Source organism: Gekko japonicus, unplaced genomic scaffold (genome assembly GCF_001447785.1).
Source record: "Gekko japonicus isolate JY-2015 unplaced genomic scaffold, Gekko_japonicus_V1.1 scaffold416, whole genome shotgun sequence".
Taxonomy (NCBI): Eukaryota; Metazoa; Chordata; class Lepidosauria; order Squamata; family Gekkonidae; genus Gekko; species Gekko japonicus.
The window spans coordinates 253,375-264,206 of NW_015172564.1; the positions used below are offsets into that span (position 1 = coordinate 253,375).

Sequence of the window (10,832 nt, forward strand, 5' to 3'; positions counted from 1 at the left end):
CCAAAAAGGTGTGCCGGGGGGGGGGGGGGGGGGAGGGAGAGAGAGACCTGGTCCCCCCCCCGTGTTCTCCTAGGACTTCCCGGGTTTTCTTTGCGCCACTTCTGGCTAGGAAAGCAGGTCTGGTATTCGAGTGAGGCGGTGTTGTAAAGGGGGGGAGTCCGAGGCAGGTGGAGCCGCCTGTCGGGTTCCCCCCTTGGAGAGTGGCTCTGGAGGGCCCCCATCAGGGAGGAGCGCCATTCCTCCTGCTCAGGGCAGGGAAGCTGCAGAACCCCCCCCCCCCAATCCTCCTCCTTCAGTGGGGCTCCCCAAGGGAAGCAGCAGAGGATTGTGCCCGGGGCTCCGCAGGACAAGCGGGGGCAGCTAGTGGGGGTGGGGGGCTTGTGCCCCCTTGGTCTGGGGCTCCCCTAAAAACTCCTGCCTTTGTTGGGCACCCGGGCAGCCTCTTTGTTCCTAGGCCATGCCAGGGGAAGGGGCTTTGCTTCCAGAGCCGCAGGGAGCGCCTGCCCCTGCTCCACAGGTGCGGAGGAGCCCATCCGCAGATGGGTTGACAGGGAGGCGCCTGCCTTTCCCCGTCTGAAATGGAGAGTTCCACACGCCACCCTCCCTGGTTCCTTCTTTTATTGTTTCTTGTTCCCAACATCTAGATCTGACTGGATCAATAGCTAGTTAGCACAAATCACCGGCTCCTGTCACTTCTGCCTCGCCAGGCTGGCCCTCTCTCTCTCTCTCTCTCTCTCTCTCTCTCTCTCTCTCTCTCTCTCTGTGTGTGTGTGTGTGTGTGTGTGTGTGTGTGTGTAAGTACAATCAGAGTGGAAAGCAGAGAAATAACGGACTGTCTTCACCGGTTAGTGAGAAAGATGCGGGTGCAGCTCTTCCGGGCCGTGTTTTGTTCCCATCAATGACACTCAGGGGCCCAGGGATTTGACAAGTTGGCCGCAGTCCAGCGCAGAGTCAGGCCGGCTTAACCCCTTTGATTTCCACGGCAGTATTTCTCCTCCGTTAAAAATGGTGTTAACAAGTCGCTGGTCCCAGGCCTGCCACAGTGATGGGACTGGATCCCGTCTTGCAGCGCAATCCTGTGAATATTTCCTGGGAGTAACCCCCATTGGCCTCGGGTTTTGAGTAGACTTGCCCAGGATTGCTTTCTTGAGGGCTAGGCTGCTGTTGTGTTCCTCGGGCACGGGGAAAGGTCTCCTCTCTTGCCTTCCTAGCAGAGAAACAGCCAGCGTGTTGTCCTGTTCCGAGTCCTCCTTAGTGAAGGTTTAAAGATAAACAGAAGGGCCCTGATCTGCCCTCACAAATGCCAAAAGTGAGGATCAGGAGAAGGTCCGACTCATTTTTCCATTGAGTACAGAACTATTCTAATGGTTGTATTGAAGAGGGATCATTCAGTATTTTAAAAGGCAGGTGTTTGAAGGGACTGCGTTGTGTTCTGGAGGAAAGAGCTACACTTCATGTCCATTTTCCCCCTTTATTGTTCGGTTTGTAATATAACAGATATTTTTACTATTAGCAAATTCTTTGCAGAATTACTAGGTACAAAGAAACGAGTACTGCCACCACCTAGACAAGGTTTACGACCGCTTGCCGCCTACTGAGAAAGGGAGAGCGTCTTGAATTATTCCTGTTGCGCAAATGGCCTGGCTGGCTTCCTCGTCTGTAAAGTTCTGTCCCACGCAGCATTTGGAGCTCGGCTTGTGCTCATTCTTGAGGCCTTTTTTTGGAGGGGGGTGAAGGGTTTTGGAGGCAGGGCCCCCCTCCTTTTGCGTGAGCCGAGGTGCAGATCAGCCTTCCTGGTGGGGTCTGGGCTTCTCTCTCTCTTCCCATTCTGAACCGTTAAAGAAACCCCCTTCTTCTTCCGGATGATGCCCAGTCCAGCGCCAGATTTGTTTGCATCTATTTTAATTTTAATTTTAAATTAGTACACTGACTATCTAGATGAGTACATTATCATGTGAATAACCTTTCTGAGTTCTGTGTTTATGAATTACGAATGCCGTAAAACCTGTTTTTTTTAAATACCTGTTTAAACTGGAAGGTTAAAGTTCTGGGCAGCCCCCCCTCCAAAAAATAGACAGATGCCCCCAGCTCTCCTAATCTGAGCAGGATTTTTCCATAGTCCTCAAGCAGAGAAGGACAGATGGTCGAGTGCCGCAGAGCAGCTATCGCTGGCCTTTTCGGCTAGCCGCCTTTTCTTTTTGGAAGGAGCCCCTCAGGAGCGGTGGGACTGTTCAGAAGGCATTGGCTTTTGGAGGCCTTTGGGGTTGCTCTCGGGGGACTTTTCCGTGTGACAGAGGAGAAGAGCTGAAAAGGTCGTGAACGGCCCTTTGCACGGCCATAAGATGCGTTTGGAACGTGCCGTGGAGCAAAATAGCATGGATTGATGCTCTCCTTCAGTGGCTGCGTTTGTCCCCTTGCGTGAAACACCTCCGCGCAGGGAATCAGTCTGAATTCTGCTTAGGAGCGAGGGACTGATTTGCACCCCGACCCTAGGGAGAAAGCCCTTGCAAGTCTGGCCTGCTGAAGTGAAGAGAGGCCCCCCCCCCCCCCCCCCACTCGAGAAAGAGACGGGTTGCCTTTTTTTGCAGCGGTGGGCCTCAGCAGAGTGGGGTGCTCCTCCCTCGGAGACTCTGCAGTCCTCGTGTCATTCTTGAGCGTTTAAAAGATGGTCCATGCTGGTTTGTTTGACCCTCAGGAACGCGCGGCCTGAAACTGCTTTGGTGGCGGCTGGCAGGCCAGGCGTCGCCGATAGATGTGGTTTCCCTCTGTGGTGGTGACGGGGTTTTCACTCGCAGGACATTTAGCTGCTGTTTGGCTTGGCAGCCGTGGTGTTGCATTCATAAATCTGTCACTGAAACAAGCCAGCGCACGGGACAAAGGCAACATTAGTGGAATAACCCATCGAACGGGGCATGTTTCTTTGTGGCGCTGGTGGGGGCCGAGGTGCTCCCTTGATGTGTCTCTGGGTCCTTGCCCTGGCCCTCTCTCATTTGTCCAAGGGAGTAGCTCTGTTTTTAAACATCTGACTTTGAAATGCCGTACAGAAATCCCAGACACCGTAAAGAGCTGCATTTATAGGTTTATGGCTCACGAAGGACTCTTGGAAGTGGGTGAACCAACACGATGTGCTGCGCTTCTGGGAGCTGCCCTCTTTGCTTGGGTAGCCTGTTTAAGTTCTGCGAGAGACTTGCACGGCCTCAGCAAAGCAGACTTTGTTGCCAAAACGTTGCCAGGTATAATCTTAGGTGCTCTTTGAAGAATTGATCTGGGGTTAGTGGCCTGAGTTAGGTGGACAGAGTCCTCCCTGGCCCAGGGACAAAAGCGGCACCACCACGCACTCTGGGCTTCACGTGGCCCCGCTCTCTCAGCGCTCGGGTTGGGGGGGGGAGCCCACTAAAGAGTTTAGCAAAATTTGCTGTGAGAAAATTTGGCTTTATTTGACTGATGGAAGCACAGGCGACCTTCTCGCCCCTTTAAGGAAAATATTTGTCTTCTACAGCCATGGCTTCCTTGGTTGTCTGTCACCGGTCTCCCTCTGCAAGTCTCATGCTAAGGTGTTGGTGGCTTTTTATGAGAGCGGTTGCAGAAAATGTTAAATGGTTATAATCTTTCCTCATTTAAATTGTCCTGTTTTCCTTCCTCTTGTCTTATCCATGCATGAGGAGAATTGGGGGGGGGGGGCGCCTGTGTTGATTGACGTTAAGGCCGATAACTGACATGGTGAGGCTGAGTTGAACTCAGGAATGAATCCTGTTTTCTGCCACATTTTGCCGGGGGTTGGGTGTAGGCAGGATTATTGATTTGCATATCAGATTGGGCCAAGATGCGGGATTTCACCTCCCCGTGAAAATTTTCTTTGAGCGGTTAACCTGTTTGGGCTCAAGGGCTGGGAACGGCCCTCCCTTGAACAGCAGGATAATTGGGCTGTTCTTTCGCTCTCCCTGTAAGCACATCTTCTGTCTGGCTTGCAACAGCATCTACTGACAGGGTTTGATAAATTGGAATCTCTGCTTTTGGAAACAGCTGTGGCTTTTAGGTGTCATTTTAAGGTATTTTGTTTGTGGTGTTTCACGAAGCATTAAGTAAAAGAATGTTATAGTCGGAAATGGCTTGAATTGCAGAGAGCTGAGCCCGCCCCCCCCCCCCCCCCGCGGTGGGCCCAACCGAAGGGAGCGACTGTCTACCTTGATCCTATGGTGGCGGCAGCTCTGAGCGGGAGTATAGACCGGGCACCTAACGCTGTGCTGTGCCTGCACACGCGTTGCAATGCTGGGCAAGCCAGAGTCTGGTGGCAGGGGGGCCTGCGCTTCTGCGCTTCCCACATTGCCTTTAATAAAAGGAGAACTCCATGGTGGTGTTTCCCCCTTTGAGCCCCCAGCCCCCCCCTAGTACCCTGGGTATCATGGCTGTGCCCACTCCCCTGCTGGAAGGACAGCAAAGGAGCCCCGCTTTCGGAGGCGGAGTGTTGGTCTTCCTCCCAGCATAAATTTGTGCCGGGGCCGTGGGTCATGAGGCCCTCCGCTTGGCTTTTGTGGCCTTTCTCTAATGGGCTGTAGCTATTTGTGCACACGAAAGGGGTCTCCGCGCGCGCGCGGGGGGGGGTTATCTTAATTTTTTGTGGCTTATGACAAGCAAAGGCTTTTTCTTAGGTTCCACTTAGACTCAAGATGCACTCGAGAGCCCAGAAGTCTTGGTTCTGATGCCAGCACCCCAGAGTTGGAGCCTCCCCTGGCTCACGGAGTTCTGGGCCTGGTTGTCTGTGGTCCCACCTCCCGTACTGGTGTGCATCAGTTCCAGAGGTGGCTGTTTTAGTGGTGTGTTGGGGGGGGGGCTCTAGAGCTGGTGTCAGTAATGAATAAAAATGTCTTTTGGAATTTTCTGCTCTGGTATAAGAGGAGCAGCTGGAACTGGGGTTTGAGTTTGTGCTGCCACAAAGCGGCTCCCGTCTTTCCCGCCGCTCCACAGCCGCTGTATTCTTTGCACTCTGCTTTTTGAGACGTACCAGTCCAGGGAATTGTGCCAGAGATCGTCCGATTCCTCTTAAATCTTAGGCCATGCGGTCTTACCATCTGGAGGAACAATCCATTAATTTTAACTAGCTGATTTTTTTATTTTTACTTTTTTTGCTTGAAAGGGAACAACTGAGTGTATTATAGATGGGGAGAAAAAAGAAAAAGAAAGAAAGAAATTAGCCAATTGCTTATAATCATTTGCTTCTCTATTTTCAAAGGATAAGTGATGTTTAGTTCTGAGCTTTGTGCTGTTTATTATACATCTTACATTTTATATGGAACCAAGTTTTGTGGACCTCGCCATTTACAATGCATTTAGGACTGACATAGCAGGTGAGTGTTTTACGGGGCTGTAAAAATTAATGCTCAGAGTTTGGGGCCATGGAAAAGAGTGTGTGTGTTTTTTCCATTTAAAGACAAACTACAAGGATTTGTATGCATGGCGCACCCTTTCTACTTGGTCTTGGCGCAGAACTTGTGGATGCCTTGAAGAGGTCACTGGGTATCCAAATCTTAGAGATTTAGAGATGAATTTAATTGTATTGAGATGTATCGATAAAACGTAGACTAAGAATGTGGAGAAGATATTAGTTTATATAGAGACTCTTCTGTGTGGTTCGTACCATTCTTCCCCCCAAAATATTTTAGTTACGGGGTTGTAAAATTAATGCTCAGGGTTTGGGGCCGTGGAAAAGAGTGTGTGTGTTTTTTCCATTTAAAGACAAACTGCAAGGATTTGTATGCATGGCGCACCCTTTCTACTTGGTCTTGGTGCCTTGAAGAGGTCACTGGGTAACCAAATCTTAGAGATTTAAAGATGAATCTCATTGTATTTATTGAGATTTATTGATAAAACCTAGAATAAGAATGTGGAGAAGATATTAATTTATATGGGGACTGTTCCATGTGGTTCGTACCATTCTTCCCCCCAAATATTTTAGTTACCATTTTTGTGGGATAGACAGATGTAATTTTTTAACTGGCTAGCTGAGGAAATAGTTACTGTCATCCATTGTTGCCCATTAACTTAATAGTTGAGCTGGTGACAGAATCTGTGAGTGAGTAAAAGGTTGCTTGACTAATGAACGCAGGCCCCCTAACCCTATACTCACGTATGTGGAAGCAAATCCCATTGTTTCCAGTAGGATGTACCCTCAAGTAAGTAGGATTGGGATTGTAGGTTTAACAGGTCAAAGCTGCCATAGCTCCATTACTGTAATCAAAGCTCATTAAAAACTCCCAATGTGGTTTGTACTTGCTGTGTGAAGCACTTTATTATGCCTTATAATGCACTTAATTGTGCCCTAGCTGTGGAAATTTTGCTAATTCTGTCTGCAAACTTAAAAAAAAGACTGGCTTAAAAACTACAGGATCTAGATGTGTTCTGAACTTGTTTCTGGTTCAGAGTGGAAAACAGGTCATGTTTTGAGTGTCACACCAATAATTCTTTTTTTGTTGTTTATCTTAAATAGTAGTTGTTTTGCAATTGTATGCTGATATAACACAGTTTGAGGCTCAACGTCATGATAAAGGTTTTCCCCGGAGATACTAAAAACAGTGTTTGAGTTTTTCTTATTTTGAATCTGATGAAAAAGCCAGAAGATCCATTTGATTTAAAGCAAGTGTATTTTTATTGCCTTTGCTGTAATCACAAGTGACTGTTGTGTTCTTTGCAACCCTGGTGAAGATATCCAGAGCTCACCAGTGGACCATTCCCTGGCTTTTGCTCGTGATGTTTGACACACTTGAATTTTAACATTGTGTTCAGGACACCTGAAAAAGTTAGAGGGTGGTAAATCAGTGCAAAATCTGATTTTGTGGGTTTGAAGGGAATTAAAAAAAAAATTGAGGCCTTACTGGTGGTGATAAAATGTATATAGAAATGTGAATGGGAATTTTAGATAGGGTTTTTTAATTGCCAAGAGAGCGGGTTCCTTGAGAGAAATCAATGTGTAACCTTTAAAAAAGGCTTCATATGTAGTCTGCTTTGTCTTTCATTTAGCAAAGCGAATTGGAAGGGAAATGCCGTTTCAGTTTGGAAGGGATCGCTGCCCATTTCGCCAATTTGGGCTGTTGCTTTGCAATCCGTTCAGTTGTGTGAATCTATTGAAAGGAATATGATCTGCAAGACAGGAACAGAATTAAAATTTTGAGGATGAAGCTGGGGTGTTCGGGCTTTGGTGTTGGTTTCTTTCCTGATCATTGATCTTATTTGTACCTTTGGAATGGAGAGCCCCGGTTGGTCGCCAAGGGCCTCCGGCTTGCTGCTTGGCATGTGACCCAGGGCTGCTGGCTGGGTTGGCTCTCTCTGCTTCCTCATCGGGCTGCTGGCCTCTGTGTGAGAACGCGGGAGGGACCACTACGGGATTTGCTTGCTCCAGGGCTGAAACCTCTCTCTTTGTTAAGTGGGGCTCAAGTGAGGATCACCAGCCAAGCGGGGCCAGGAGCAAGCAGCACTCAGTTCAGTCCCAGCGGGTTGCTCTTGAGGTGGTGGTTTCCTGCGGAGGTGTTGCGGCTGGCGGTGTGGGGTGAATTGCAGTGGATTTGTGTGTGTGTGTTGTGGACAGCGGCAGTCCTTTGGCAAGCTCTAGAAGCGCACTGTGTCCTGACCAAGGTTCCCTCTAAGCTGTGGAGTCTTGTGAGCAAAAGTTCTACTTTGTGAGCTGCTGGCATTAAAGTTGTGAGCGAGCGATTGAGCTCCTGCATAAATTAGTTTGCTCTGGAGCCCTCCTTCCTGAGCGAAGACAAAAATGTGTGAGCCAGAGGCTAAAAGACTGTGAGCTAGCTCACACGAACTCAGCTTAGAGGGAACACTGGAATCCATGCAGCGCTTCTGTCCAGGCCAGCTCTGCCTTTGAATCTTCTGGGCAGGGCTTGAGAATGCTCCTTGCATGCACTGTGGTAGATGCACCCCTTCATGGCCTGCTCTCCTTTTACTCTGAGCCATGGCCCCCTCCGGTAAGTAGCCGCATCGAAAGAGCTGGTGTAGGTCTCAGTGTTTGGACCCTAGCAGCAGGAGGGGGGCATGGAGCTGGCAGGAAAATGCTTTGGACCACACCGATTAACTGCAAAACGGGTCCTGAATGGATCCCTAGTGGATTCCTGACCTCTCTCTCGTCCAGTGGCATCGGGAAGGCAAGATTTGCACTTCCAGGGCCTCTTCTTTAGGAAGTATTAGAAATCAGTAGGGATGCCAGCTCCAGGCTAGGGAATTCCTGGAGGATTGGGGGGGAGCTGGTGGGGGGGAGGGATCTAAGTGGGGTGCAGTGCCATAAGATCCACCCTCTGACCCCCACCCCCCTGAAGCAGCCGTGTCTCCCTGGGGAAGGGCTGTGATTCCGAGCGATCTCCCTCCAGGCCCCACCTGCGGGCTGGCAACCCCCAGGGTCAGGAGCAGCCTCCCTTCTTGAAGGGGGGGGGGAAGGGTGCAGCTTGGTCCAGTGTGTGTGTGGGGGGGGTATCTGCTCCACATTTGCAGTAACCAACCCACCCACTGCTTTTCTAGCAAAGGCTTCTGTGCCCGGGGGGGGGGGCCTTTGTGGGGTGATGATGGCGGGCTGGGAGAAGCAGGCAGCGTGGGGGGCGTTCCTGTCCCTGTGGTGGGAGTGCATTTGAGGTGAGGGCTGAACTGCATTCACTGGAAGTGGAGCTTTGCAAGCCATTGTCCGTCAGGAGGGGGCAGGGGACCGAATTCCTTCTTGCAGGCAGTTGTTGACTGCTGGCCTCTGGAACAGGTCCGGCGTCTTTCCCCCCTCAAACCAGCTCTCTGGTCAGCTCACGCAGCAGCTCTGAGGTTCTGGGCACTACGAGATGTCGTGGTCTGCGGGCACTGGAGTGCAGTGAAGGCAGTGGGTTTGTGCCCCCCAAGATGGCAGTGTGATCGGCCGCCCAAGTGTGGTGATAGCTGCTCTCAAGCTGGAGGGGGCTTCCACAGAGAGAGAGAGAGAGACAGAGAGAGACAGAGAGACAACGAGTGCCGCACTTGCATTCTTTTGTTCTGCGTCAGATTTCAGAGAGATGAGAGCGGCTAATTGGTGGCAGCTGTCTGCAGAATGGGCCAAACGGTTAGGCTGCCTTGTGGGACGGTACCCCTCCGCCCTCGACTCGGGTGAGTCCTGGGGGTGCCAACTCCAGACCAAAGAGCAAATAAGTCGGGTTAGTGTTGCTTGCTTGGCCAAGTCACTCACCTAGGCTTACCAGACATCCCCTTTTTAGAGGACCTGCCCTCTTTTTGGCGTCCACCCTCTTTTGGGTTTTTTTTTTTTTTAAAAAACCTGGTGAAAATGTCCCCCTTCCTAGTTAGTAGCAATTACCACAGCTGCAATAGGAGGGAGTATTTCAAAGCAGTCAGTCGGGAAAAGAGCCCCTCCTTTTCTCCTTTCCAAAACAAAGTAACCCCCAATCTAATCTGTTTCTCCAGGTTAGAGAGGAGGCTGAGAGGGGCTCTGGTATGAATAGGCGGCCCCTTGTTTGGACCCAGCGGGCCCGTCCTGTCCGATCAGTGCCGCAGCAGGCTCCTGGCTGGATTGTTGCAATGGGCTTGGCATGGGTCTGCCCTTGAAGACTGCTTGGGGGCTGCAGCTGGCGCAAGAGGCTGCAGCTTCTCTCCTCGCGGAAGTCATTGGAACCAGGCGTGTTGCGTCGAGGCTGTCTGCCTCCTGCTCCCGTCCAAGCCGTTGACTATTTGCTTCCAAAGCTCTTTGCAACCAGCCCCCCCCTTGTACCTGCCCTCCCCCCACCTCGGTCCCTGATCCGCCCTTCCTCCACGGGGAGCGGGTTCTCAGTCGCTGCCCGGCCACAGAGAGCTGCCTACCTGAGGAATGCCTGAGCGGCCGTCTGACACACCAGTGTGACTCTGACCTATTTAACTGGGCCGAGTTGAGTCGCTCTGGTTGGAGAGATGGTTGCTCAGGCGGCTTTCTGGTAACGGTTTGGTCCTGGTGTGTTGGATTTAAATTATTGTAGTGTGATGCTGTTGCAATTGTGATCAGCTTTGAATTCAGAGGGGGGGGGAGGCTAGAAATCTTTGTGTTTTTTAACAAGGAAGCAGCTGGGAGGGGGGACTCCTGCAGCTCTTTGTTTTCTGGCCGAGGCTCACAGGAGGGGGGGGGGGCTTTTGTGACTTGGTTTAATGGACTCAAATATTTTTGACTGCCAGTCAGCAGGGAAAGCCCTTGTGGGGTTATGTCTTTGCCTGGGAAGGAGCGCAGAGGGTGGGGGCTGGCCCTGCATTTGGACAGGTCTTCGGGGGCCGGCGGGGCGGGGGGGGGGGGATCCTCACAGGCGGGCAGATTGAAACACCCGGGCCCCTCTCCCGCGTGGGCTGGTATCTCAGAGAAGGCGTCCTGTCACCACGCATGGCATTACAAAAGCCCTGTTCTTGCACTCTGGTGCCCACAGAGGTGGCGCTCCGGGCAGCAGAGCTCGAGGCGGTGGCCCGGCCCCCCTGCAGGCTGCCGGACGCAAAAGGGGTGCGAGCGCAGAGACCACCTGGGAGGAGCCCGGCTTCAGGCAGAAGGCCACCTGGGAGCTCTAGAGGGGGAGGCCGGTGCTGCTGTGGCCCTCCCGCCTGGTGGAGGCCCACAGTGGGCAGTGCCAGGCTGTGCCCTCTGGGATGGTCTTGAGGGCCTTCGCACGGAGGGAAACAGGGGCCCAGGAGGGGAGGGGGAGGCTGGAAGGCGTGGGGAAAGCGCCTTCCCCTCCTCCTCCTCCTCCTCCTCCTCCTCCTCCTCCTCGGTTCCACCCGAGACGTCCTGGTCTTCCCAGACTTCCTTCCCTTTAAAGACAAGAACACTCTGCTGCTATTGGGGGGGGGGGGGG

The 10,832-nt window shown here is 51.7% G+C and overlaps 1 protein-coding gene across 1 annotated transcript in view; it reads left to right on the forward strand.

Moving 5' to 3' along the window:
* The window catches only part of MN1 (meningioma (disrupted in balanced translocation) 1), a 38,148-nt gene that overhangs the window by 10,931 nt on the left and 16,385 nt on the right, over positions 1–10,832 (forward strand). The gene's annotated exons all lie outside the window — the stretch shown is intronic.